Here is a 27,221-nt window from a genome sequence, read left to right as displayed (position 1 = left end):
CCCCAGCTTTGCAATGAGGACGCTCCTTGATTGGGGGTTGGGTTGCTGGCTGTATGGGAGATGGTTCCCCACCTCTGACCAATTTCAGAAATGTTTACCACTGGAGCAAGTGCCGTGATAGGGTTTTCCTCTGTATAACTCGTGGGTTCACTTTTTTTTTCTTTTATGTTTCAAGTTAGATGTTATTCCTCTTTCATGTATTTATAGATAGAAGCATGGAAATAATTCATTCCTATAAATACATCTGTGTGACGGGAAGAACTTTTTTCTGTTTTATTTTTAAATTTTATTTTTTAAAATTTTGAAATTTTATTTATTTTTTTATACAGCACGTTATTATTAGTTATGTATTTTATGCATATACATGTATACAGGTCAATCCCAAACTCCCAACTCATCCCACCACCACCACCCCTGGCTTCCCACACTTGGTGTCCATACGTTTGTTCTCTACCTCTGTGTCTCTATTTCTTCCCTGCACACCAGTTCATCTGTACCATTTTTAGGCTCCACAAATATGCGTTAATATACAATATTTGTTTTCCTCTTTCTGACTTACTTCATTCTGTATGACAGTCTCTCGATCCATAGATGTCTCTACAAATGACCCAGTTTCATTCCTTTTTATGGCCGAGTAATATTCCATTTTATATATGTACCACATCTTTATCCATTCATCTGTCTGTGGGCATTTAGGTTGCTTCCATTACCTGGCTATTGTAAATAGTGCTGCAACGAACATTGTGGTGAATGTGCCTTTTGGAAATACGGTTTTCTCTGGGTATATGCCCAGAAGTGGGATTGCTGGATCAGATGGTAATTCTATTTCTAGATTTTTTAAGGAAACTCCATACTGTTCTCCATAGTGACTGTATCAATTTACATTCCCACCAATTGTGGAAAAGGGCTGCTTTTGTCCACACCCTCCCCAGAATTGGTTGTTTGTAGATTTTCTGATGATGCCGATTCTAACAGGTGTGAGGTGATACCTCATTGTAGTTTTGATTTGCATTTCTCTAATAATTAGTGCTGTTGAGCAGCTTTTCATGTGCGTCTTGGCCATCTCTGTGTCTCCTTTGAAGAAACGTCTCTTTAGATCTTCTGCCCATTTTTTTGGGTTGTTTTTTTTTAATATTAAGCTGCATGAGCTGTTTATATATATTGGAGATTAAACCTCTGTCCATTGATTCGTTTGCCACGATTTTCACACATTCTGAGGGATGCCTTTTTCCATTCCAGTTTTTTTTAACAAAAAAGGAAAGAAAGGAAAAGAAGCAGAACACTAATGTGCGTAAAATATGCCTTTTGAAACGGTCGTTTTGAAATATGGACGTCCTTTGAATTTTTTGGTCGATATGTGACCCCAGGATTTGTTTTCAGGGCAGGTGTCATTTACAGGCCTGCAATGATTTTGAATATCAACTGACCATTAGCGTTGGGATTAAAGCTGCTGTTGTGTGAAACGGCCACAAGGTGGCAGCAGTTCACCCATACCAAATCTGGTTACTAGGGCAAGAGAGCCTCAGTGGAAGTGGTGTTCTAGATTGGAGTTTAGAATGGAATGTGCCAGGAGAAAGCCCCTCACGTTTGTCTCACTACTTCTTGTTCGTGTTTTTAATTTAATTTTTTATTTTTTATTACAGCAAGTTTGATTACAATGTTTGACTTGCTGTAGGTGTGGAAGATGTGGTTCTTTTACACATATACAGATGTCTGTTCTTCCTGGGATCCTTTTCCCATGTACGTTATGACAGAATGTTGAGTAGTCCTCTCTTGGTATTCTGTAGGTCTTTGGTGATTATATATGTCACCTGTGTTTGTATATGTCTGGTAACCCCGATATCGTAATGAAACCAATCCTCACACATTTCCATTGGTGAACCATAAGTTTGTTTAATGAATCTGTGATTGCCTTTCTCCGTGGAAATATCTGCCCTGGTATCCATTTTTAGGTAACACCTATAAGTGATATGATATGATATGTGTCTTTCACTTTCTGACTTACTACAAGTCACGTGATTACTTCTAGACTCATCTACGGTGCTGCAAATGGCATTGTGTCCTTTTTTCCCTTGGCTTCTCTTCTGCCTTAGCGGGGTCCATTTTCAACAATGTGATTCCCTGAGGGTTGTGGATTAGCTGACCTGGGCAGCCTTACCCTGCCGGCCCGCCCTCCCCAGGTGTGCCTCGTTGAGGTCAATATAAACAGAGCTCCAGGCAGCAATAGCCCCTGAAGCTGTGCCTGCCTCCATATTCTCTGCCCCGTCAGCAGTCTCGGGGCTGTGCTGGTGGGCGGGAGTGAGGGGCCACAGCTTTGTGGGTGGCCCGGTGTGAGTGGGGTTCTGCTGGCCTTTCTGCAGGAGTTGCCAGGCTGCCGCCTGTAAAGAAGAGGTTGTTTCACCCATACCTTCCGCTGGAATTTCTCTCCGGACAGAGGTGAGGAAGGAAAAAATGCAGTGGGAGCCGGGACAGGAGGGGTATCTCAGGCAGGGCAATGGAAATCTTCTGGAGGAGCGCCCGGGGCCAGGACCAACCTGGCTGGCCTGCAAGCACCAAGTTGGCCTGCGTGCTGTCGCTGGTGTGGCTCCACGGTCCTTCCTCTAGGATTTCAAGCCCTTGTACATATTCAGGTGTTTTACCTGGAAAGGGTGGGAACAGTTCAGCAGCAACTGGCCTGGGGCTCAGCTCACGTTTACTCACAGATGCCTCGGCACGGTCCCCCAGCTTTGCAATGAGGACGCTCCTTACGTGGGGGTTGGGTTGCTGGCTGTACGGGAGTTGGTTCCCCACCTCTGACCAATTTCAGAATTGTTTACCGCTGGAGCAAGTGCCGTGATAGGGTTTTCCTCTGTATAACTCGTGGGTTCACTTTGTTTTTCTTTTATGTTTCAAGTTAGATGTTATTCCTCTTTTATGTATTTATATATATAAGCATGGAAATAATTCATTCCTATAAATACATCTGTGTGACGGGAAGAACTTTTTTGTTTTATTTTTAAATTTTATTTTTTAAAATTTTGAAATTTAATTTTATTTATTTTTTTATACAGCACGTTATTATTAGTTATGTATTTTATGCATATACATGTATACAGGTCAATCCCAAACTCCCAACTCATCCCACCACCACCACCCCTGGCTTCCCACACTTGGTGTCCATACGTTTGTTCTCTACCTCTGTGTCTCTATTTCTTCCCTGCCAACCAGTTCATCTGTACCATTTTTAGGCTCCACATATATGCGTTAATATACAATATTTGTTTTCCTCTTTCTGACTTACTTCATTCTGTATGACAGTCTCTCGATCCATCGATGTCTCTACAAACGACCCAGTTTCATTCCTTTTTATGGCCGAGTAATATTCCATTTTATATATGTACCACATCTTTATCCATTCATCTGTCTGTGGGCATTTAGGTTGCTTCCATTACCTGGCTATTGTAAATAGTGCTGCAACGAACATTGTGGTGAATGTGCCTTTTTGAAATACGGTTTTCTCTGGGTATATGCCCAGAAGTGGGATTGCTGGATCAGATGGTAATTCTATTTCTAGATTTTTTAAGGAAACTCCATACTGTTCTCCATAGTGACTGTATCAATTTACATTCCCACCAATTGTGGAAAAGGGCTGCTTTTGTCCACACCCTCCCCAGAATTGGTTGTTTGTAGATTTTCTGATGATGCCGATTCTAACAGGTGTTAGGTGATACCTCATTGTAGTTTTGATTTGCATTTCTCTAATAATTAGTGCTGTTGAGCAGCTTTTCATGTGCATCTTGGCCATCTCTGTGTCTCCTTTGAAGAAACGTCTCTTTAGATCTTCTGCCCATTTTTTTTGGGTTGTTTGTTTTTTTAATATTAAGCTGCATGAGCTGTTTATATATATTGGAGATTAAACCTCTGTCCATTGATTCGTCTGCAACGATTTTCGCCCATTCTGAGGGATGCCATTTTCCATTCCCGTGTTTTTTAACAAAAAAGGAAAGAAAGGAAAAGAAGCAGAACACTAATGTGCGTAAAATATGCCTTTTGAAACGGTCGTTTTGAAATATGGACGTCCTTTGAAATTTCTGGTCGATATGTGACCCCAGGATTTGTTTTCAGGGCAGGTGTCATTTACAGGCCTGCAATGATTTTGAATATCAACTGACCATTAGCGTTGGGATTAAAGCTGCTGTTGTGTGAAACGGCCACAAGGTGGCAGCAGTTCACCCTTACCAAATCTGGTTACTAGGGCAAGAGAGCCTCAGTGGAAGTGGTGTTCTAGATTGGAGTTTAGAATGGAATGTACCAGGAGAAAGCCCCTCACGTTTGTCTCACTACTTCTTGTTCGTGTTTTTAATTTAAGTTTTTATTTTTTATTACAGCAAGTTTGATTACAATGTTTGGCTTGTTGTAGGTGTGGAAGATGTGGTTCTTTTACACATATACAGATGACTGTTCCTCTTGGGATCCTTTTCCCATGTACGTTATGACAGAATGTTGAGTAGTCCTCTCTTGGTATTCTGTAGGTCTTTGGTGATTATATATGTCACCTGTGTTTGTATATGTCTGTTAACACCGATATCGTAATGAAACCAATCCTCACACCTTTCCATTGGTGAACCATAAGTTTGTTTAATGAATCTGTGATTGCCCTTCTCCATGGAAATATCTGCCCTAGTATCCATTTTTAGGTAACACCTATAAGTGATATGATATGATATGTGTCTTTCACTTTCTGACTTACCACAAGTCACGTGATTACTTCTAGACTCATCTACGGTGCTGCAAATGGCATTGTGTCCTTTTTTCCCTTGGCTTCTCTTCTGCCTTAGCGGGGTCCATTTTCAACAATGTGATTCCCTGAGGGTTGTGGATTAGCTGACCTGGGCAGCCTTACCCTGCCGGCCCGCCCTCCCCAGGTGAGCCTCGTTGAGGTCAATATAAACAGAGCTCCAGGCAGCAATAGCCCCTGAAGCTGTGCCTGACTCCATATTCTCTGAACCGTCAGCAGTCTCGGGGCTGTGCTGGTGGGAGGGAGTGAGGGGCCACAGCTTTGTGGGTGGCCCGGTGTGAGTGCGGTTCTGCTGGCCTTTCTGCAGGAGTTGCCAGGCTGCCGCCTGTAAAGAAGAGGATGTGTCACCCATACCTTCCGCTGGAATTTCTCTCCGGACAGAGGTGAGGAAGGAAAAAAGCAGTAGGGGGCCGGGACAGGAGGGTTATCTCAGGCAGGGCAATGGAAAGCTTCTGGAAGAGCGCCAGGGTCCAGGACCACGCTGGCTGGCCTGCAGGCACCAAGTTGGCCTGCGTGCTGTCGCTGGTGTGGCTCCACGGTCCTTCCTCTAGGCTTTCAAGCCCTTGTACATATTCAGGTGTTTTACCTGGAAAGGGTGGGAACAGTTCAGCAGCAGCTGGCCTGGGGCTCAGCTCACGTTTACTCACAGATGCCTCGGCACAGTCCCCCAGCTTTGCAATGAGGACGCTCCTTGATTGGGGGTTGGGTTGCTGGCTGTATGGGAGATGGTTCCCCACCTCTGACCAATTTCAGAATTGTTTACCACTGGAGCAAGTGCCGTGATAGGGTTTTCCTCTGTATAACTCGTGGGTTCACTTTTTTTTTCTTTTATGTTTCAAGTTAGATGTTATTCCTCTTTTATGTATTTATATATATAAGCATGGAAATAATTCATTCCTATAAATACATCTGTGTGACGGGAAGAACTTTTTTGTTTTATTTTTAAATTTTATTTTTTAAAATTTTGAAATTTAATTTTATTTATTTTTTTATACAGCACGTTATTATTAGTTATGTATTTTATGCATATACATGTATACAGGTCAATCCCAAACTCCCAACTCATCCCACCACCACCACCCCTGGCTTCCCACACTTGGTGTCCATACGTTTGTTCTCTACCTCTGTGTCTCTATTTCTTCCCTGCCAACCAGTTCATCTGTACCATTTTTAGGCTCCACATATATGCGTTAATATACAATATTTGTTTTCCTCTTTCTGACTTACTTCATTCTGTATGACAGTCTCTCGATCCATCGATGTCTCTACAAACGACCCAGTTTCATTCCTTTTTATGGCCGAGTAATATTCCATTTTATATATGTACCACATCTTTATCCATTCATCTGTCTGTGGGCATTTAGGTTGCTTCCATTACCTGGCTATTGTAAATAGTGCTGCAACGAACATTGTGGTGAATGTGCCTTTTGGAAATACGGTTTTCTCTGGGTATATGCCCAGAAGTGGGATTGCTGGATCAGATGGTAATTCTATTTCTAGATTTTTTAAGGAAACTCCATACTGTTCTCCATAGTGACTGTATCAATTTACATTCCCACCAATTGAGGAAAAGGGCTCCTTTTGTCCACACCCTCCCCAGAATTGGTTGTTTGTAGATTTTCTGATGATGCCGATTCTAACAGGTGTGAGGTGATACCTCATTGTAGTTTTGATTTGCATTTCTCTAAAAATTAGTGCTGTTGAGCAGCTTTTCATGTGCGTCTTGGCCATCTCTGTGTCTCCTTTGAAGAAACGTCTCTTTAGATCTTCTGCCCATTTATTTTGGGTTGTTTTTTTTTAATATTAAGCTGCATGAGCTGTTTATATATATTGGAGATTAAACCTCTGTCCATTGATTCGTTTGCCACGATTTTCACCCATTCTGAGGGATGCCTTTTTCCATTCCAGTTTTTTTTAACAAAAAAGGAAAGAAAGGAAAAGAAGCAGAACACTAATGTGCGTAAAATATGCCTTTTGAAATGGTCGTTTTGAAATATGGACGTCCTTTGAATTTTTTGGTCGATATGTGACCCCAGGATTTGTTTTCAGGGCAGGTGTCATTTACAGGCCTGCAATGATTTTGAATATCAACTGACCATTAGCGTTGGGATTAAAGCTGCTGTTGTGTGAAACGGCCACAAGGTGGCAGCAGTTCACCCTTACCAAATCTGGTTACTAGGGCAAGAGAGCCTCAGTGGAAGTGGTGTTCTAGATTGGAATTTAGAATGGAATGTGCCAGGAGAAAGCCCCTCACGTTTGTCTCACTACTTCTTGTTCGTGTTTTTAATTTAATTTTTTATTTTTTATTACAGCAAGTTTGATTACAATGTTTGGCTTGCTGTAGGTGTGGAAGATGTGGTTCTTTTACACATATACAGATGTCTGTTCTTCCTGGGATCCTTTTCCCATGTACGTTATGACAGAATGTTGAGTAGTCCTCTCTTGGTATTCTATAGGTCTTTGGTGATTATATATGTCACCTGTGTTTGTATATGTCTGGTAACCCCAATATCGTAATGAAACCAATCCTCACACATTTCCATTGGTGAACCATAAGTTTGTTTAATGAATCTGTGATTGCCTTTCTCCGTGGAAATATCTGCCCTGGTATCCATTTTTAGGTAACACCTATAAGTGATATGATATGATATGTGTCTTTCACTTTCTGACTTACTACAAGTCACGTGATTACTTCTAGACTCTTCTACGGTGCTGCAAATGGCATTGTGTCCTTTTTTCCCTTGGCTTCTCTTCTGCCTTAGCGGGGTCCATTTTCAACAATGTGATTCCCTGAGGGTTGTGGATTAGCTGACCTGGGCAGCCTTACCCTGCCGGCCCGCCCTCCCCAGGTGTGCCTCGTTGAGGTCAATATAAACAGAGCTCCAGGCAGCAATAGCCCCTGAAGCTGTGCCTGCCTCCATATTCTCTGCCCCGTCAGCAGTCTCGGGGCTGTGCTGGTGGGAGGGAGTGAGGGGCCACAGCTTTGTGGGTGGCCCGGTGTGAGTGGGGTTCTGCTGGCCTTTCTGCAGGAGTTGCCAGGCTGCCGCCTGTAAAGAAGAGGTTGTTTCACCCATACCTTCCGCTGGAATTTCTCTCCAGACAGAGGTGAGGAAGGAAAAAATGCAGTGGGAGCCGGGACAGGAGGGGTATCTCAGGCAGGGCAATGGAAATCTTCTGGAGGAGCGCCCGGGGCCAGGACCAACCTGGCTGGCCTGCAAGCACCAAGTTGGCCTGCGTGCTGTCGCTGGTGTGGCTCCACGGTCCTTCCTCTAGGCTTTCAAGCCCTTGTACATATTCAGGTGTTTTACCTGGAAAGGGTGGGAACAGTTCAGCAGCAGCTGGCCTGGGGCTCAGCTCACGTTTACTCACAGATGCCTCGGCACGGTCCCCCAGCTTTGCAATGAGGACGCTCCTTACGTGGGGGTTGGGTTGCTGGCTGTATGGGAGATGGTTCCCCACCTCTGACCAATTTCAGAATTGTTTACCACTGGAGCAAGTGCCGTGATAGGGTTTTCCTCTGTATAACTCGTGGGTTCACTTTTTTTTTCTTTTATGTTTCAAGTTAGATGTTATTCCTCTTTTATGTATTTATATATATAAGCATGGAAATAATTCATTCCTATAAATACATCTGTGTGACGGGAAGAACTTTTTTGTTTTATTTTTAAATTTTATTTTTTAAAATTTTGAAATTTAATTTTATTTATTTTTTTATACAGCACGTTATTATTAGTTATGTATTTTATGCATATACATGTATACAGGTCAATCCCAAACTCCCAACTCATCCCACCACCACCACCCCTGGCTTCCCACACTTGGTGTCCATACGTTTGTTCTCTACCTCTGTGTCTCTATTTCTTCCCTGCCAACCAGTTCATCTGTACCATTTTTAGGCTCCACATATATGCGTTAATATACAATATTTGTTTTCCTCTTTCTGACTTACTTCATTCTGTATGACAGTCTCTCGATCCATCGATGTCTCTACAAACGACCCAGTTTCATTCCTTTTTATGGCCGAGTAATATTCCATTTTATATATGTACCACATCTTTATCCATTCATCTGTCTGTGGGCATTTAGGTTGCTTCCATTACCTGGCTATTGTAAATAGTGCTGCAACGAACATTGTGGTGAATGTGCCTTTTGGAAATACGGTTTTCTCTGGGTATATGCCCAGAAGTGGGATTGCTGGATCAGATGGTAATTCTATTTCTAGATTTTTTAAGGAAACTCCATACTGTTCTCCATAGTGACTGTATCAATTTACATTCCCACCAATTGAGGAAAAGGGCTCCTTTTGTCCACACCCTCCCCAGAATTGGTTGTTTGTAGATATTCTGATGATGCCGATTCTAACAGGTGTGAGGTGATACCTCATTGTAGTTTTGATTTGCATTTCTCTAAAAATTAGTGCTGTTGAGCAGCTTTTCATGTGCGTCTTGGCCATCTCTGTGTCTCCTTTGAAGAAACGTCTCTTTAGATCTTCTGCCCATTTATTTTGGGTTGTTTTTTTTTAATATTAAGCTGCATGAGCTGTTTATATATATTGGAGATTAAACCTCTGTCCATTGATTCGTTTGCCACGATTTTCACCCATTCTGAGGGATGCCTTTTTCCATTCCAGTTTTTTTTAACAAAAAAGGAAAGAAAGGAAAAGAAGCAGAACACTAATGTGCGTAAAATATGCCTTTTGAAATGGTCGTTTTGAAATATGGACGTCCTTTGAATTTTTTGGTCGATATGTGACCCCAGGATTTGTTTTAGGGGCAGGTGTCATTTACAGGCCTGCAATGATTTTGAATATCAACTGACCATTAGCGTTGGGATTAAAGCTGCTGTTGTGTGAAACGGCCACAAGGTGGCAGCAGTTCACCCTTACCAAATCTGGTTACAAGGGCAAGAGAGCCTCAGTGGAAGTGGTGTTCTAGATTGGAATTTAGAATGGAATGTGCCAGGAGAAAGCCCCTCACGTTTGTCTCACTACTTCTTGTTCGTGTTTTTAATTTAATTTTTTATTTTTTATTACAGCAAGTTTGATTACAATGTTTGGCTTGCTGTAGGTGTGGAAGATGTGGTTCTTTTACACATATACAGATGTCTGTTCTTCCTGGGATCCTTTTCCCATGTACGTTATGACAGAATGTTGAGTAGTCCTCTCTTGGTATTCTATAGGTCTTTGGTGATTATATATGTCACCTGTGTTTGTATATGTCTGGTAACCCCAATATCGTAATGAAACCAATCCTCACACATTTCCATTGGTGAACCATAAGTTTGTTTAATGAATCTGTGATTGCCTTTCTCCGTGGAAATATCTGCCCTGGTATCCATTTTTAGGTAACACCTATAAGTGATATGATATGATATGTGTCTTTCACTTTCTGACTTACTACAAGTCACGTGATTACTTCTAGACTCTTCTACGGTGCTGCAAATGGCATTGTGTCCTTTTTTCCCTTGGCTTCTCTTCTGCCTTAGCGGGGTCCATTTTCAACAATGTGATTCCCTGAGGGTTGTGGATTAGCTGACCTGGGCAGCCTTACCCTGCCGGCCCGCCCTCCCCAGGTGTGCCTCGTTGAGGTCAATATAAACAGAGCTCCAGGCAGCAATAGCCCCTGAAGCTGTGCCTGCCTCCATATTCTCTGCCCCGTCAGCAGTCTCGGGGCTGTGCTGGTGGGAGGGAGTGAGGGGCCACAGCTTTATGGGTGGCCCGGTGTGAGTGGGGTTCTTCTGGCCTTTCTGCAGGAGTTGCCAGGCTGCCGCCTGTAAAGAAGAGGTTGTGTCACCCATACCTTCCACTGGAATTTCTCTCCGGACAGAGGTGAGGAAGGAAAAAATGCAGTGGGAGCCGGGACAGGAGGGGTATCTCAGGCAGGGCAATGGAAATCTTCTGGAGGAGCGCCCGGGGCCAGGACCACCCTGGCTGGCCTGCAGGCACCAAGTTGGCCTGCGTGCTGTCGCTGGTGTGGCTCCACGGTCCTTCCTCTAGGCTTTCAAGCCCTTGTACATATTCAGGTGTTTTACCTGGAAAGGGTGGGAACAGTTCAGCAGCAGCTGGCCTGGGGCTCAGCTCACGTTTACTCACAGATGCCTCGGCACGGTCCCCCACCTTTGCAATGAGGACGCTCCTTGCGTGGGGGTTGGGTTGCTGGCTGTATGGGAGATGGTTCCCCACCTCTGACCAATTTCAGAATTGTTTACTGCTGGAACAAGTGCCGTGATAGGGTTTTCCTCTGTATAACTCGTGGGTTCACTTTTTTTTTCTTTTATGTTTCAAGTTAGATGTTATTCCTCTTTTATGTATTTATATATATAAGCATGGAAATAATTCATTCCTATAAATACATCTGTGTGACGGGAAGAACTATTTTTAGTTTTATTTTTAAATTTTATTTTTTAAAATTTTGAAATTTAATTTTATTTATTTTTTTATACAGCACGTTATTATTAGTTATGTATTTTATGCATATACATGTATACAGGTCAATCCCAAACTCCCAACTCATCCCACCACCACCACCCCATGGCTTCCCACACTTGGTGTCCATACGTTTGTTCTCTACCTCTGTGTCTCTATTTCTTCCCTGCACACCAGTTCATCTGTACCATTTTTAGGCTCCACACATATGCATTAATATACAATATTTGTTTTCCTCTTTCTGACTTACTTCATTCTGTATGACAGTCTCTCGATCCATCGATGTCTCTACAAATGACCCAGTTTCATTCCTTTTTATGGCCGAGTAATATTCCATTTTATATATGTACCACATCTTTATCCATTCATCTGTCTGTGGGCATTTAGGTTGCTTCCATTACCTGGCTATTGTAAATAGTGCTGCAACGAACATTGTGGTGAATGTGCCTTTTTGAAATACGGTTTTCTCTGGGTATATGCCCAGAAGTGGGATTGCTGGATCAGATGGTAATTCTATTTCTAATTTTTTTAAGGAAACTCCATACTGTTCTCCATAGTGACTGTATCAATTTACATTCCCACCAATAGTGGAAGAGGGCTCCTTTTGTCCACACCCTCCCCAGAATTGGTTGTTTGTAGATTTTCTGATGATGCCGATTCTAACAGGTGTGAGGTGATACCTCATTGTAGTTTTGATTTGCATTTCTCTAATAATTAGTGCTGTTGAGCAGCTTTTCATGTGCGTCTTGGCCATCTCTGTGTCTCCTTTGAAGAAACGTCTCTTTAGATCTTCTGCCCATTTTTTTTGGGTTGTTTGTTTTTTTAATATTAAGCTGCATGAGCTGTTTATATATATTGGAGATTAAACCTCTGTCCATTGATTCGTTTGCCACGATTTTCACCCATTCTGAGGGATGCCTTTTTCCATTCCAGTTTTTTTTAACAAAAAAGGAAAGAAAGGAAAAGAAGCAGAACACTAATATGCGTAAAATATGCCTCTTGAAACGGTCGTTTTGAAATATGGACGTCCTTTGAATTTATTGGTCGATATGTGACCCCAGGATTTGTTTTCAGGGCAGGTGTCATTTACAGGCCTGCAATGATTTTGAATATCAACTGACCATTAGCGTTGGGATTAAAGCTGCTGTTGTGTGAAACGGCCACAAGGTGGCAGCAGTTCACCCATACCAAATCTGGTTACTAGGGCAAGAGAGCCTCAGTGGAAGTGGTGTTCTAGATTGGAGTTTAGAATGGAATGTGCCAGGAGAAAGCCCCTCACGTTTGTCTCACTACTTCTTGTTCGTGTTTTTAATTTAATTTTTTATTTTTTATTACAGCAAATTTGATTACAGTGTTTGGCTTGTTGTAGGTGTGGAAGATGTGGTTCTTTTACACATATACAGATGTCTGTTCTTCCTGGGATCCTTTTCCCATGTACGTTATGACAGAATGTTGAGTAGTCCTCTCTTGGTATTCTGTAGGTCTTTGGTGATTATATGTCACCTGTGTTTGTATATGTCTGGTAACCCCGATATCGTAATGAAACCAATCCTCACACCTTTCCATTGGTGAACCATAAGTTTGTTTAATGAATCTGTGATTGCCCTTCTCCATGGAAATATCTGCCCTGGTATCCATTTTTAGGTAACACCTATAAGTGATATGATATGATATGTGTCTTTCACTTTCTGACTTACCACAAGTCACGTGATTACTTCTAGACTCATCTACGGTGCTGCAAATGGCATTGTGTCCTTTTTTCCCTTGGCTTCTCTTCTGCCTTAGCGGGGTCCATTTTCAACAATGTGATTCCCTGAGGGTTGTGGATTAGCTGACCTGGGCAGCCTTACCCTGCCGGCCCGCCCTCCCCAGGTGTGCCTCGTTGAGGTCAATATAAACAGAGCTCCAGGCAGCAATAGCCCCTGAAGCTGTGCCTGACTCCATATTCTCTGAACCGTCAGCAGTCTCGGGGCTGTGCTGGTGGGAGGGAGTGAGGGGCCACAGCTTTGTGGGTGGCGCGGTGTGAGTGGGGTTCTGCTGGCCTTTCTGCAGGAGTTGCCAGGCTGCCGCCTGTAAAGAAGAGGATGTGTCACCCATACCTTCCGCTGGAATTTCTCTCCGGACAGAGGTGAGGAAGGAAAAAAGCAGTGGGGGCCGGGACAGGAGGGGTATCTCAGGCAGGGCAATGGAAATCTTCTGGAAGAGTGCCAGGGTCCAGGACCACGCTGGCTGGCCTGCAGGCACCAAGTTGGCCTGCGTGCTGTCGCTGGTGTGGCTCCACGGTCCTCCATCTAGGCTTTCAAGCCCTTGTACATATTCAGGTGTTTTACCTGGAAAGGGTGGGAACAGTTCAGCAGCAGCTGGCCTGGGGCTCAGCTCACGTTTACTCACAGATGCCTCGGCACGGACCCCCAGCTTTGCAATGAGGACGCTCCTTGAGTGGGGGTTGGGTTGCTGGCTGTATGGGAGATGGTTCCCCACCTCTGACCAATTTCAGAAATGTTTACCACTGGAGCAAGTGCCGTGATAGGGTTTTCCTCTGTATAACTCGTGGGTTCACTTTTTTTTCTTTTATGTTTCAAGTTAGATGTTATTCCTCTTTCATGTATTTATAGATAGAAGCATGGAAATAATTCATTCCTATAAATACATCTGTGTGACGGGAAGAACTTTTTTCTGTTTTATTTTTAAATTTTATTTTTTAAAATTTTGAAATTTTATTTATTTTTTTATACAGCACGTTATTATTAGTTATGTATTTTATGCATATACATGTATACAGGTCAATCCCAAACTCCCAACTCATCCCACCACCACCACCCCTGGCTTCCCACACTTGGTGTCCATACGTTTGTTCTCTACCTCTGTGTCTCTATTTCTTCCCTGCCAACCAGTTCATCTGTACCATTTTTAGGCTCCACATATATGCGTTAATATACAATATTTGTTTTCCTCTTTCTGACTTACTTCATTCTGTATGACAGTCTCTCGATCCATCGATGTCTCTACAAACGACCCAGTTTCATTCCTTTTTATGGCCGAGTAATATTCCATTTTATATATGTACCACATCTTTATCCATTCATCTGTCTGTGGGCATTTAGGTTGCTTCCATTACCTGGCTATTGTAAATAGTGCTGCAACGAACATTGTGGTGAATGTGCCTTTTGGAAATACGGTTTTCTCTGGGTATATGCCCAGAAGTGGGATTGCTGGATCAGATGGTAATTCTATTTCTAGATTTTTTAAGGAAACTCCATACTGTTCTCCATAGTGACTGTATCAATTTACATTCCCACCAATTGAGGAAAAGGGCTCCTTTTGTCCACACCCTCCCCAGAATTGGTTGTTTGTAGATTTTCTGATGATGCCGATTCTAACAGGTGTAAGGTGATACCTCATTGTAGTTTTGATTTGCATTTCTCTAAAAATTAGTGCTATTGAGCAGCTTTTCATGTGCGTCTTGGCCATCTCTGTGTCTCCTTTGAAGAAACGTCTCTTTAGATCTTCTGCCCATTTTTTTGGGTTGTTTTTTTTTAATATTAAGCTGCATGAGCTGTTTATATATATTGGAGATTAAACCTCTGTCCATTGATTCGTTTGCCACGATTTTCACCCATTCTGAGGGATGCCTTTTTCCATTCCAGTTTTTTTTAACAAAAAAGGAAAGAAAGGAAAAGAAGCAGAACACTAATGTGCGTAAAATATGCCTTTTGAAACGGTCGTTTTGAAATATGGACGTCCTTTGAATTTTTTGGTCGATATGTGACCCCAGGATTTGTTTTCAGGGCAGGTGTCATTTACAGGCCTGCAATGATTTTGAATATCAACTGACCATTAGCGTTGGGATTAAAGCTGCTGTTGTGTGAAACGGCCACAAGGTGGCAGCAGTTCACCCTTACCAAATCTGGTTACTAGGGCAAGAGAGCCTCAGTGGAAGTGGTGTTCTAGATTGGAGTTTAGAATGGAATGTGCCAGGAGAAAGCCCCTCACGTTTGTCTCACTACTTCTTGTTCGTGATTTTAATTTAATTTTTTATTTTTTATTACAGCAAGTTTGATTACAATGTTTGGCTTGCTGTAGGTGTGGAAGATGTGGTTCTTTTACACATATACAGATGTCTGTTCTTCTTGGGATCCTTTTCCCATGTACGTTATGACAGAATGTTGAGTAGTCCTCTCTTGGTATTCTGTAGGTCTTTGGTGATTATATATGTCACCAGTGTTTGAATATGTCTGTTAACCCCGATATCGTAATGAAACCAATCCTCACACATTTCCATTGGTGAACCATAAGTTTGTTTAATGAATCTGTGATTGCCCTTCTCCGTGGAAATATCTGCCCTGGTATCCATTTTTAGGTAACACCTATAAGTGATATGATATGATATGTGTCTTTCACTTTCTGACTTACCACAAGTCACGTGATTACTTCTAGACTCATCTACGGTGCTGCAAATGGCATTGTGTCCTTTTTTCCCTTGGCATCTCTTCTGCCTTAGCGGGGTCCATTTTCAACAATGTGATTCCCTGAGGGTTGTGGATTAGCTGACCTGGGCAGCCTTACCCTGCCGGCCCGCCCTCCCCAGGTGTGCCTCGTTGAGGTCAATATAAACAGAGCTCCAGGCAGCAATAGCCCCTGAAGCTGTGCCTGACTCCATATTCTCTGAACCTTCAGCAGTCTCGGGGCTGTGCTGGTGGGAAGCAGTGAGGGGCCACAGCTTTGTGGGTGGCCCGGTGTGAGTGGGGTTCTGCTGGCCTTTCTGCAGGAGTTGCCAGGCTGCCGCCTGTAAAGAAGAGGATGTGTCACCCATACCTTCCGCTGCAATTTCTCTCCGGACAGAGGTGAGGAAGGAAAAAAGCAGTGGGGGCCGGGACAGGAGGGGTATCTCAGGCAGGGCAATGGAAAGCTTCTGGTGGAGCGCCCGGGGCCAGGACCACGCTGGCTGGCCTGCAGGCACCAAGTTGGCCTGCGTGCTGTCGCTGGTGTGGCTCCACGGTCCTCCCTCTAGGCTTTCAAGCCCTTGTACATATTCAGGTGATTTACCTGGAAAGGGTGGGAACAGTTCAGCAGCAGCTGGCCTGGGGCTCAGCTCACGTTTACTCACAGATGCCTCGGCACGGTCCCCCAGCTTTGCAATGAGGACGCTCCTTGAGTGGGGGTTGGGTTGCTGGCTGTATGGGAGATGGTTCCCCACCTCTGACCAATTTCAGAAATGTTTACCACTGGAGCAAGTGCCGTGATAGGGTTTTCCTCTGTATAACTCGTGGGTTCACTTTTTTTTTCTTTTATGTTTCAAGTTAGATGTTATTCCTCTTTTATGTATTTATAGATAGAAGCATGGAAATAATTCATTCCTATAAATACATCTGTGTGACGGGAAGAACTTTTTTCTGTTTTATTTTTAAATTGTATTTTTTAAAATTGTGAAATTTTATTTATTTTTTTATACAGCACGTTATTATTAGTTATGTATTTTATGCATATACATGTATACAGGTCAATCCCAAACTCCCAACTCATCCCACCACCACCACCCCATGGCTTCCCACACTTGGTGTCCATACGTTTGTTCTCTACCTCTGTGTCTCTATTTCTTCCCTGCAAACCAGTTCATCTGTACCATTTTTAGGCTCCACATATATGCATTAATATACAATATTTGTTTTCCTCTTTCTGACTTACTTCATTCTGTATGACAGTCTCTCGATCCATCGATGTCTCTACAAATGACCCAGTTTCATTCTTTTTATGGCCGAGTCATATTCCATTTTATATATATACCACATCTTTATCCATTCATCTGTCTGTGGTCATTTAGGTTGCTTCCATTACCTGGCTATTGTAAATAGTGCTGCAACGAACATTGTGGTGAATGTGCCTTTTTGAAATACGGTTTTCTCTGGGTATATGCCCAGAAGTGGGATTGCTGGATCAGATGGTAATTCTATTTCTAATTTTTTAAAGGAAACTCCATACTCTTCTCCATAGGGACTGTATCAATTTACATTCCCACCAATAGTGGAAGAGGGCTCCTTTTGTCCACACCCTCCCCAGAATTGGTTTTCTGTAGATTTCCTGATGATGCCGATTCTAACAGGTGTGAGGTGATACCTCATTGTAGTTTTGATTTGCATTTCTCTAATAATTAGTGCTGTTGAGCAGCTTTTCATGTGCGTCTTGGCCATCTCTGTGTCTCCTTTGAAGAAACGTCTCTTTAGATCTTCTGCCCATTTTTTTTGGGTTGTTTGTTTTTTTAATATTAAGCTGCATGAGCTGTTTATATATATTGGAGATTAAACCTTTGTCCATTGATTCGTCTGCAACGATTTTCGCCCATTCTGAGGGATGCCTTTTTCCATTCCCGTGTTTTTTAACAAAAAAGGAAAGAAAGGAAAAGAAGCAGAACACTAATGTGCGTAAAATATGCCTTTTGAAACGGTCGTTTTGAAATATGGACATCCTTTGAATTTTTTCGTCGATATGTGACCCCAGGATTTGTTTTCAGGGCAGGTGTCATTTACAGGACTGCAATGATTTTGAATATCAACTGACCATTAGCCCTGGGATTAAAGCTGCTGTTGTGTGAAACGGCCACAAGGTGGCAGCAGTTCACCCTTACCAAATCTGGTTACTAGAGCAAGAGAACCTCAGTGGAAGTCGTGTTCTAGATTGGAGTTTAGAATGGAATGTGCCAGGAGAAAGCCCCTCACGTTTGTCTCACTACTTCTTGTTCGTGTTTTTAATTTAATTTTTTATTTTTTATTACAGCAAGTTTGATTACAATGTTTGGCTTCTTGTAGGTGTGGAAGATGTGGTTCTTTTACACATATACAGATGACTGTTCTTCCTGGGATCCTTTTCCCATGTACGTTATGACAGAATGTTGAGTAGTCCTCTCTTGGTATTCTGTAGGTCTTTGGTGATTATATATGTCACCTGTGTTTGTATATGTGTGTTAACCCCAATATCGTAATGAAACCAATCCTCACACCTTTCCATTGGTGAACCATAAGTTTGTTTAATGAATCTGTGATTGCCCTTCACCGTGGAAATATCTGCCCTGGTATCCATTTTTAGGTAACACCTATAAGTGATATGATATGATATGTGTCTTTCACTTTCTGACTTACTACAAGTCACGTGATTACTTATAGACTCATCTACGGTGCTGCAAATGGCATTGTGTCCTTTTTTTCCTTGGCATCTCTTCTGCCTTAGCGGGGTCCATTTTCAACAATGTGATTCGCTGAGGGTTGTGGATTAGCTGACCTGGGCAGCCTTACCCTGCCGGCCCGGCCTCCCCAGGTGTGCCTCGTTGAGGTCAATATAAACAGAGCTCCAGGCAGCAATAGCCCCTGAAGCTGTGCCTGACTCCATATTCTCTGACCCGTCAGCAGTCTCGGGGCTGTGCTGGTGGGAGGGAGTAAGGGGCCACAGCTTTGTGGTTGGCCCGGTGTGAGGGGGGTTCTGCTGGCCTTTCTGCAGGAGTTGCCAGGCTTCCGCCTGTAAAGAAGAGGTTGTGTCACCCATACCTTCCGCTGGAATTTCTCTCCGGACAGAGGTGAGGAAGGAAAAAAGCAGTGGGGGCCAGAACAAGAGGGTTATCTCAGGCAGGGCAATGGAAAACTTCTGGAAGAGCGCCAGGGTCCAGGACCACCCTGGCTGGACTGCAGGCACCAAGTTGGCCTGCGTGCTGTCGCTGGTGTGGCTCCACGGTCCTTCCTCTAGGCTTTCAAGCCCTTGTACATATTCAGGTGTTTTACCTGGGATGGGTGGGAACAGTTCAGCAGCAGCTGGCCTGGGGCTCAGCTCACGTTTACTCACAGATGCCTCGGCACGGTCCCCCAGCTTTGCAATGAGGATGATCCTTGCGTGGGGGGTGGGTTGCTGGGTGTATGGGAGATGGTTCCCTACCTCTGACCAATTTCACAATTGTTTACCGCTGGAGCAAGTGCCGTGATAGGGTTTTCCTCCGTATAACTCGTGGGTTCACTTTTTTTTTCTTTTATCGTTCAAGTTAGATTTTATTCCTCTTTTATGTATTTATAGATATAAGCATGGAAATAATTCATTCCTATAAATACATCTGTGTGACGGGAAGAACTTTTTTCTGTTTTATTTTTAAATTTTATTTTTTAAAATTTTGAAATTTAATTTTATTTATTTTTTTAAAGAGCACGTTATTATTATTTATGTATTTTATGCATATATATGTATACAGGTCAATCCCAAACTCCCAACTCATCCCACCACCACCACCCCATGGCTTCCCACACTTGGTGTCCATACGTTTGTTCTCTACCTCTGTGTCTCTATTTCTTCCCTGCAAACCATTTCATCTGTACCATTTTTTAGGCTCCACTTATATGCATTAATATACAATATTTGTTTTCCTCTTTCTGACTTACTTCATTCTGTATAACAGTCTCTCCATCCATCGATGTCTCTACAAATGACTCAGTTTCATTCCTTTTTATGGCCGAGTAATATTCCATTTTATATATGTACCACATCTTTATCCATTCATCTGTCTGTGGGCATTTAGGTAGCTTCCATTACCTGGCTAATGTAAATAGTGCTGCAACGAACATTGTGGTGAATGTGCCTTTTTGATTTACCGTTTTCTCTGGGTATATGCCCAGAAGTGGGATTGGTGGATCAGATGGTAATTCTATTTCTAATTTTTTTAAGGAAACTCCATACTGTTCTCCATAGTGACTGTATCAATTTACATTCCCACCAATAGTGGAAGAGGGCTCCTTTTGTCCACACCCTCCCCAGAATTGGTTGTTTGTAGATTTCCTGATGATGCCGATTCTAACAGGTGTGAGGTGATACCTCATTGTAGTTTTGATTTGCATTTCTCTAATAATTAGTGCTGTTGAGCAGCTTTTCATGTGCGTCTTGGCCATCTCTGTGTCTCCTTTGAAGAAACGTCTCTTTAGATCTTCTGCCCATTTTTGTATTGGGTTGTTGGTTTTTTTAATATTAAGCTGCATGAGCTGTTTATATATATTGGAGATTAAACCTCTGTCCATTGATTCGTTTGCAACGATTTTCGCCCATTCTGAGGGATGCCTTTTTCCATTCCCGTTTCTTTTTAACAAAAAAGGAAAGAAAGGAAAAGAAGCAGAACACTAATGTGCGTAAAATATGCCTTTTGAAACGGTCTTTTTGAAATATGGACGTGCTTTGAAGTTTTTGGTCGATATGTGACCCCAGGATTTGTTTTCAGGGCAGGTGTCATTTACAGGCCTGCAATGATTTTGAATATCAACTGACCATTAGCACTGGGATTAAAGCTGCTGTTGTGTGAAACGGCCACAAGGTGGCAGCAGTTCTCCCTTGCCAAATCTGGTTACTAGGGCAAGAGAGCCTCAGTGGAAGTGGTGTTCTAGATTGGAATTTAGAATGGAATGTGCCAGGAGAAAGCCCCTCACCTTTGTCTCACTACTTCTTGTTCGTGTTTTTAATTTATTTTTTTATATTTTTTATTACAGCAAGTTTGATTACAATGTTTGGCTTCTTGTAGGTGTGGAAGATGTGATTCTTTTACACATATATAGATGTCTGTTCTTCCTGGGATCCTTTTCCAATGTACGTTATGACAGAGTTGAGTAGTCCTCTCTTGGTATTCTGTAGGTCTTTGGTGATTATATATGTCACCTATATTTGTATATGTGTGTTAACCCCGATATCGTAATGAAACCAATCCTCACACCTTTCCATTGGTGAACCATAAGTTTGTTTAATGAATCTGTGATTGCCCTTCTCCGTGGAAATATCTGCCCTGCTATCCATTTTTAGGTAACACCTATAAGTGATATGATATGATATGTGTCTTTCACTTTCTCACTTACTACAAGTCACGTGATTACTTCTAGATTCATGTACGGTGCTGCAAATGGCATTGTGTCCTTTTTTCCCTTGGCTTCTCTTTTGCCTTAGCGAGGTCCATTTTCAACAATGTGATTCCCTGAGGGTTGTGGATTAGCTGACCTGGGCAGCCTTACCCTGCCGGCCCGCCCTCCCCAGGTGTGCCTCATTGAGGTCAATATAAACAGAGCTCCAGGCAGCAATAGCCCCTGAAGCTGTGCCTGACTCCATATTCTCTGCCCCGTCAGCAGTCTCGGGGCTGTGCTGGTGGGAGGGAGTGAGGGACCACAGCTTTGTGGGTGGCCCGGTGTGAGTGGGGCTCTGCTGGCCTTTCTGCAGGAGTTGCCAGGCTGCCGCCTGTAAAGAAGAGGATGTGTCACCCATACCTTCCGCTGGAATATCTCTCTGGACAGAGGTGAGGAAAGAAAAAAGCAGTGGGGGCCGGGACAGGAGGGGTATCTCAGGCAGGGCAATGGAAAGCTTCTGGAAGAGATCCCGGGGCCAGGACCACCCTGGCTGTCCTGCAGGCAGCAAGTTGGCCTGCGTGCTGTCGCTGGTGTGGCTCCACGGCCCTTCCTCTAGGCTTTCAAGCCCTTGTAGCTATTCAGGTGTTTTACCTGGGATGGGTGGGAACAGTTCAGCAGCAGCTGGCCGGGGGCTCAGCTCACGTTTACTCACAGATGCCGCGGCACGGTCCCCCAGCTTTGCAATGAGGACGATCCTTGCGTGGGGGGTGGGTTGCTGGGTGTATGGGAGATGGTTCCCCACCTCTGACCAATTTCAGAATTGTTTACCGCTGGAGCAAGTGCCGTGATAGGGTTTTCCGCTGTATAACTCGTGGGTTCACTTTTTTTTTCTTTTATCGTTCAAGTTAGATTTTATTCCTCTTTTATGTATTTATAGATATAAGCATGGAAATAATTCATTCCTATAAATACATCTGTGTGACGGGAAGAACTTTTTTCTGTTTTATTTTTAAATTTTATTTTTTAAAATTTTGAAATTTAATTTTATTTATTTTTTTAAAGAGCACGTTATTATTATTTATGTATTTTATGCATATATATGTATACAGGTCAATCCCAATCTCCCAACTCATCCCACCACCACCACCCCATGGCTTCCCACACTTGGTGTCCATACGTTTGTTCTCTACCTCTGTGTCTCTATTTCTTCCCTGCAAACCATTTCATCTGTACCATTTTTTAGGCTCCACTTATATGCATTAATACACAATATTTGTTTTCCTCTTTCTGACTTACTTCATTCTGTATAACAGTCTCTCCATCCATCGATGTCTCTACAAATGACTCAGTTTCATTCCATTTTATGGCCGAGTAATATTCCATTTTATATATGTACCACATCTTTATCCATTCATCTGTCTGTGGGCATTTAGGTAGCTTCCATTACCTGGCTAATGTAAATAGTGCTGCAAAGAACATTGTGGTGAATGTGCCTTTTTGATTTACGGTTTTCTCTGGGTATATGCCCAGAAGTGGGATTGGTGGATCAGATGGTAATTCTATTTCTAATTTTTTTAAGGAAACTCCATACTGTTCTCCATAGTGACTGTATCAATTTACATTCCCACCAATAGTGGAAGAGGGCTCCTTTTGTCCACACCCTCCCCAGAATTGGTTGTTTGTAGATTTCCTGATGATGCCGATTCTAACAGGTGTGAGGTGATACCTCATTGTAGTTTTGATTTGCATTTCTCTAATAATTAGTGCTGTTGAGCAGCTTTTCATGTGCGTCTTGGCCATCTCTGTGTCTCCTTTGAAGAAACGTCTCTTTAGATCTTCTGCCCATTTTTTTCGGGTTGTTGGTTTTTTTAATATTAAGCTGCATGAGCTGTTTATATATATTGGAGATTAAACCTCTGTCCATTGATTCGTTTGCAACGATTTTCGCCCATTCTGAGGGATGCCTTTTTCCATTCCCGTTTCTTTTTAACAAAAAAGGAAAGAAAGGAAAAGAAGCAGAACACTAATGTGCGTAAAACATGCCTTTTGAAACGGTCTTTTTGAAATATGGACGTGCTTTGAAGTTTTTGGTCGATATGTGACCCCAGGATTTGTTTTCAGGGCAGGTGTCATTTACAGGCCTGCAATGATTTTGAATATCAACTGACCATTAGCACTGGGATTAAAGCTGCTGTTGTGTGAAACGGCCACAAGGTGGCAGCAGTTCTCCCTTGCCAAATCTGGTTACTAGGGCAAGAGAGCCTCAGTGGAAGTGGTGTTCTAGATTGGAATTTAGAATGGAATGTGCCAGGAGAAAGCCCCTCACCTTTGTCTCACTACTTCTTGTTCGTGTTTTTAATTTATTTTTTTATATTTTTTATTACAGCAAGTTTGATTACAATGTTTGGCTTCTTGTAGGTGTGGAAGATGTGATTCTTTTACACATATATAGATGTCTGTTCTTCCTGGGATCCTTTTCCCATGTACGTTATGACAGAGTTGAGTAGTCCTCTCTTGGTATTCTGTAGGTCTTTGGTGATTATATATGTCACCTATATTTGTATATGTGTGTTAACCCCGATATCGTAATGAAACCAATCCTCACACCTTTCCATTGGTGAACCATAAGTTTGTTTAATGAATCTGTGATTGCCCTTCTCCGTGGAAATATCTGCCCTGCTATCCATTTTTAGGTAACACCTATAAGTGATATGATATGATATGTGTCTTTCACTTTCTCACTTACTACAAGTCACGTGATTACTTCTAGATTCATGTACGGTGCTGCAAATGGCATTGTGTCCTTTTTTCCCTTGGCTTCTCTTTTGCCTTAGCGAGGTCCATTTTCAACAATGTGATTCCCTGAGGGTTGTGGATTAGCTGACCTGGGCAGCCTTACCCTGCCGGCCCGCCCTCCCCAGGTGTGCCTCGTTGAGGTCAATATAAACAGAGCTCCAGGCAGCAATAGCCCCTGAAGCTGTGCCTGACTCCATATTCTCTGCCCCGTCAGCAGTCTCGGGGCTGTGCTGGTGGGAGGGAGTGAGGGACCACAGCTTTGTGGGTGGCCCGGTGTGAGTGGGGCTCTGCTGGCCTTTCTGCAGGAGTTGCCAGGCTGCCGCCTGTAAAGAAGAGGATGTGTCACCCATACCTTCCGCTGGAATATCTCTCTGGACAGATGTGAGGAAAGAAAAAAGCAGTGGGGGCCGGGACAGGAGGGGTATCTCAGGCAGGGCAATGGAAAGCTTCTGGAAGAGATCCCGGGGCCAGGACCACCCTGGCTGTCCTGCAGGCAGCAAGTTGGCCTGCGTGCTGTCGCTGGTGTGGCTCCACGGCCCTTCCTCTAGGCTTTCAAGCCCTTGTACATATTCAGGTGTTTTACCTGGGAATGGTGGGAACAGTTCAGCAGCAGCTGGCCTGGGGCTCAGCTCATGTTTACTCACAGATGCCTCGGCACGGTCCGCCAGCTTTGCAATGAGGACACTCCTTGCGTGGGGGGTGGGTTGCTGGCTGTATGGGAGATGGTTCCCCACATCTGACCAATTTCAGAAATGTTTACCGCTGGAGCAAGTGCCGTGATAGTGTTTTCCTCTGTATAACTCGTGGGTTCACTTTTTTCTTCTTTTATCGTTCACGTTAGATTTTATTCATCTTTTATGTATTTATAGATATAAGCATGGAAATAATTCATTCCTATAAATACATCTGTGTGACGGGAAGAACTTTTTTCTGTTTTATTTTTAAATTTTATTTTTTAAAATTTTGAAATTAAATTTTATTTATTTTTTTATACAGCACGTTATTATTAGTTATGTATTTTATGCATATACATGTATACAGGTCAATCCCAAACTCCCAACTCATCCCACCACCACCACCCCATGGCTTCCCACACTTGATTTCCATACGTTTGTTCTCTACCTCTATGTCTCTATTTCTTCCCTGCAAACCAGTTCATCTGTACCATTTTTAGGCTCCACATATATGCATTAATATACAATATTTGTTTTCCTCTTTCTGACTTACTTCATTCTGTATGACAGTCTCTCGATCCATCGATGTCTCTACAAATGACCCAGTTTCATTCCTTTTTATGGCCGAGTAATATTCCATTTTATATATGTACCACATCTTTATCCATTCATCTGTCTGTGGGCATTTAGGTTGCTTCCATTACCTGGCTATTGTAAATAGTGCTGCAACGAACATTGTGGTGAATGTGCCTTTTTGAAATTCGGTGTTCTCTGGGTATATGCCCAGAAGTGGGATTGCTGGATCAGATGGTAATTCTATTTCTAATTTTTTTAAGGAAACTCCATACTGTTCTCCATAGTGACTGTATCAATTTACATTCCCACCAATAGTGGAAGAGGGCTCCTTTTGTCCACAACCTCCCCAGAATTGGTTGTTTGTAGATTTTCTGATGATGCCGATTCTAACAGGTGTGAGGTGATACCTCATTGTAGTTTTGATTTGCATTTCTCTAATAATTAGTGCTGTTGAGCAGCTTTTCATGTGCGTCTTGGCCATCTCTGTGTCTTCTTTGAAGAAACGTCTCTTTAGATCTTCTGCCCATTTTTTTTTGGGTTGTTTGTTTTTTAATATTAAGCTGCATGAGCTGTTTATATATATTGGAGATTAAACCTCTGTCCGTTGATTCGTTTGCAACGATTTTCGCCCATTCTGAGGGATGCCTTTTTCCATTCCCGTTTTTTTTAACAAAAAAGGAAAGAAAGGAAAAGAAGCAGAACACTAATGTTCGTAAAATATGCCTTTTGAAACGGTCGTTTTGAAATATGGACGTGCTTTGAAGTTTTTGGTCGATATGTGACCCCAGGATTTGTTTTCAGGGCAGGTGTCATTTACAGGCCTGCAATGATTTTGAATATCAACTGACCATTAGCACTGGGATTAAAGCTGCTGTTGTGTGAAACGGCCACAATGTGGCAGCAGTTCTCCCTTATCAACTTTGGTTACTAGGGCAAGAGAGCCTCAGTGGAAGTGTTGTTCTAGATTGGAATTTAGAATGGAATGTGCCAGGAGAAAGCCCCTCAAGTTTGTCTCACTACTTCTTGTTCATGTTTTTAATTTAATTTTTTATTTTTTATTACAGCAAGTTTGATTACAATGTTTGGCTTGTTGTAGGTGTGGAAGATGTGGTTCTTTTACACATATACAGATGTCTGTTCTTCCTGGGTTCCTTTTCCCATGTACGTTATGACAGAATGTTGAGTTGTCCACTCTTGGTATTCTGTAGGTCTTTGGTGATTTTATATGTCACCTGTGTTTGTATATGTCTGTTAACCCCAATATCGTAATGAAACCAATCCTCACACCTTTCCATTGGTGGACCATAAGTTTGTTTAATGAATCTGTGATGGCCCTTCTCCGTGGAAATATCTGCCCTGGTATCCATTTTTAGGTAACACCTATAAGTGATATGATATGATTTGTGTCTTTCACTTTCTGACTTACTACAAGTCACGTGATTACTTCTAGACTCATCTACGGTGCTGCAAATGGCATTGTGTCCTTTTTTCCCTTGGCTTCTATTCTGCCTTAGCGAGGTCCATTTTTAACAATGTGATTCCCTGATGGTTGTGGATTAGCTGACCTGGGAAGCCTTACCCTGCCGGCCCGCCCTCCCCAGGTGTGCCTCGTTGAGGTCAATATAAACAGAGCTCCAGGCAGCAATAGCCCCTGAAGCTGTGCCTGACTCCATATTCTCTGCCCTGTCAGCAGTCTCGGGGCTGTGCTGGTGGGAGGGAGTGAGGAGCCACAACTTTGTGGGTGGCCCGGTGTGAGTGGGGCTCTGCTGGCCTTTCTGCAGGAGTTGCCAGGAAGCCGCCGGTAAAGAACAGGATGTGTCACCCATACCTTCCGCTGGAATTTCTCTCCGGACAGAGGTGAGGAAGGAAAAAAGCAGTGGGGGCCGGGACAGGAGGGGTATCTCAGGCAGGGCAATGGAAAGCTTCTGGAAGAGCGCCAGGGTTCAGGACCACACTCGCTGGCCTGCAGGCACCAAGTTGTCCTGCGGGCTGTCACTGGTGTGGCTCCACGGTCCTTCCTCTAGGCTTTCAAGCCCTTGTACATATTCAGGTGTTTTACCTGGAAAGGTTGGGAACAGTTCAGCAGCAGCTGGCCTGAGGCTCAGCTCACGTTTACTCACAGATGCCTC

Source organism: Mesoplodon mirus, assembly GCF_964341445.2.
Source record: "Mesoplodon mirus genome assembly, contig: SUPER_7_unloc_1, whole genome shotgun sequence".
NCBI lineage: Eukaryota > Metazoa > Chordata > Mammalia > Artiodactyla > Ziphiidae > Mesoplodon > Mesoplodon mirus.
The sequence above is the reverse complement of the archived record's forward strand: the minus strand, read 5'-3'. Positions refer to the sequence as shown.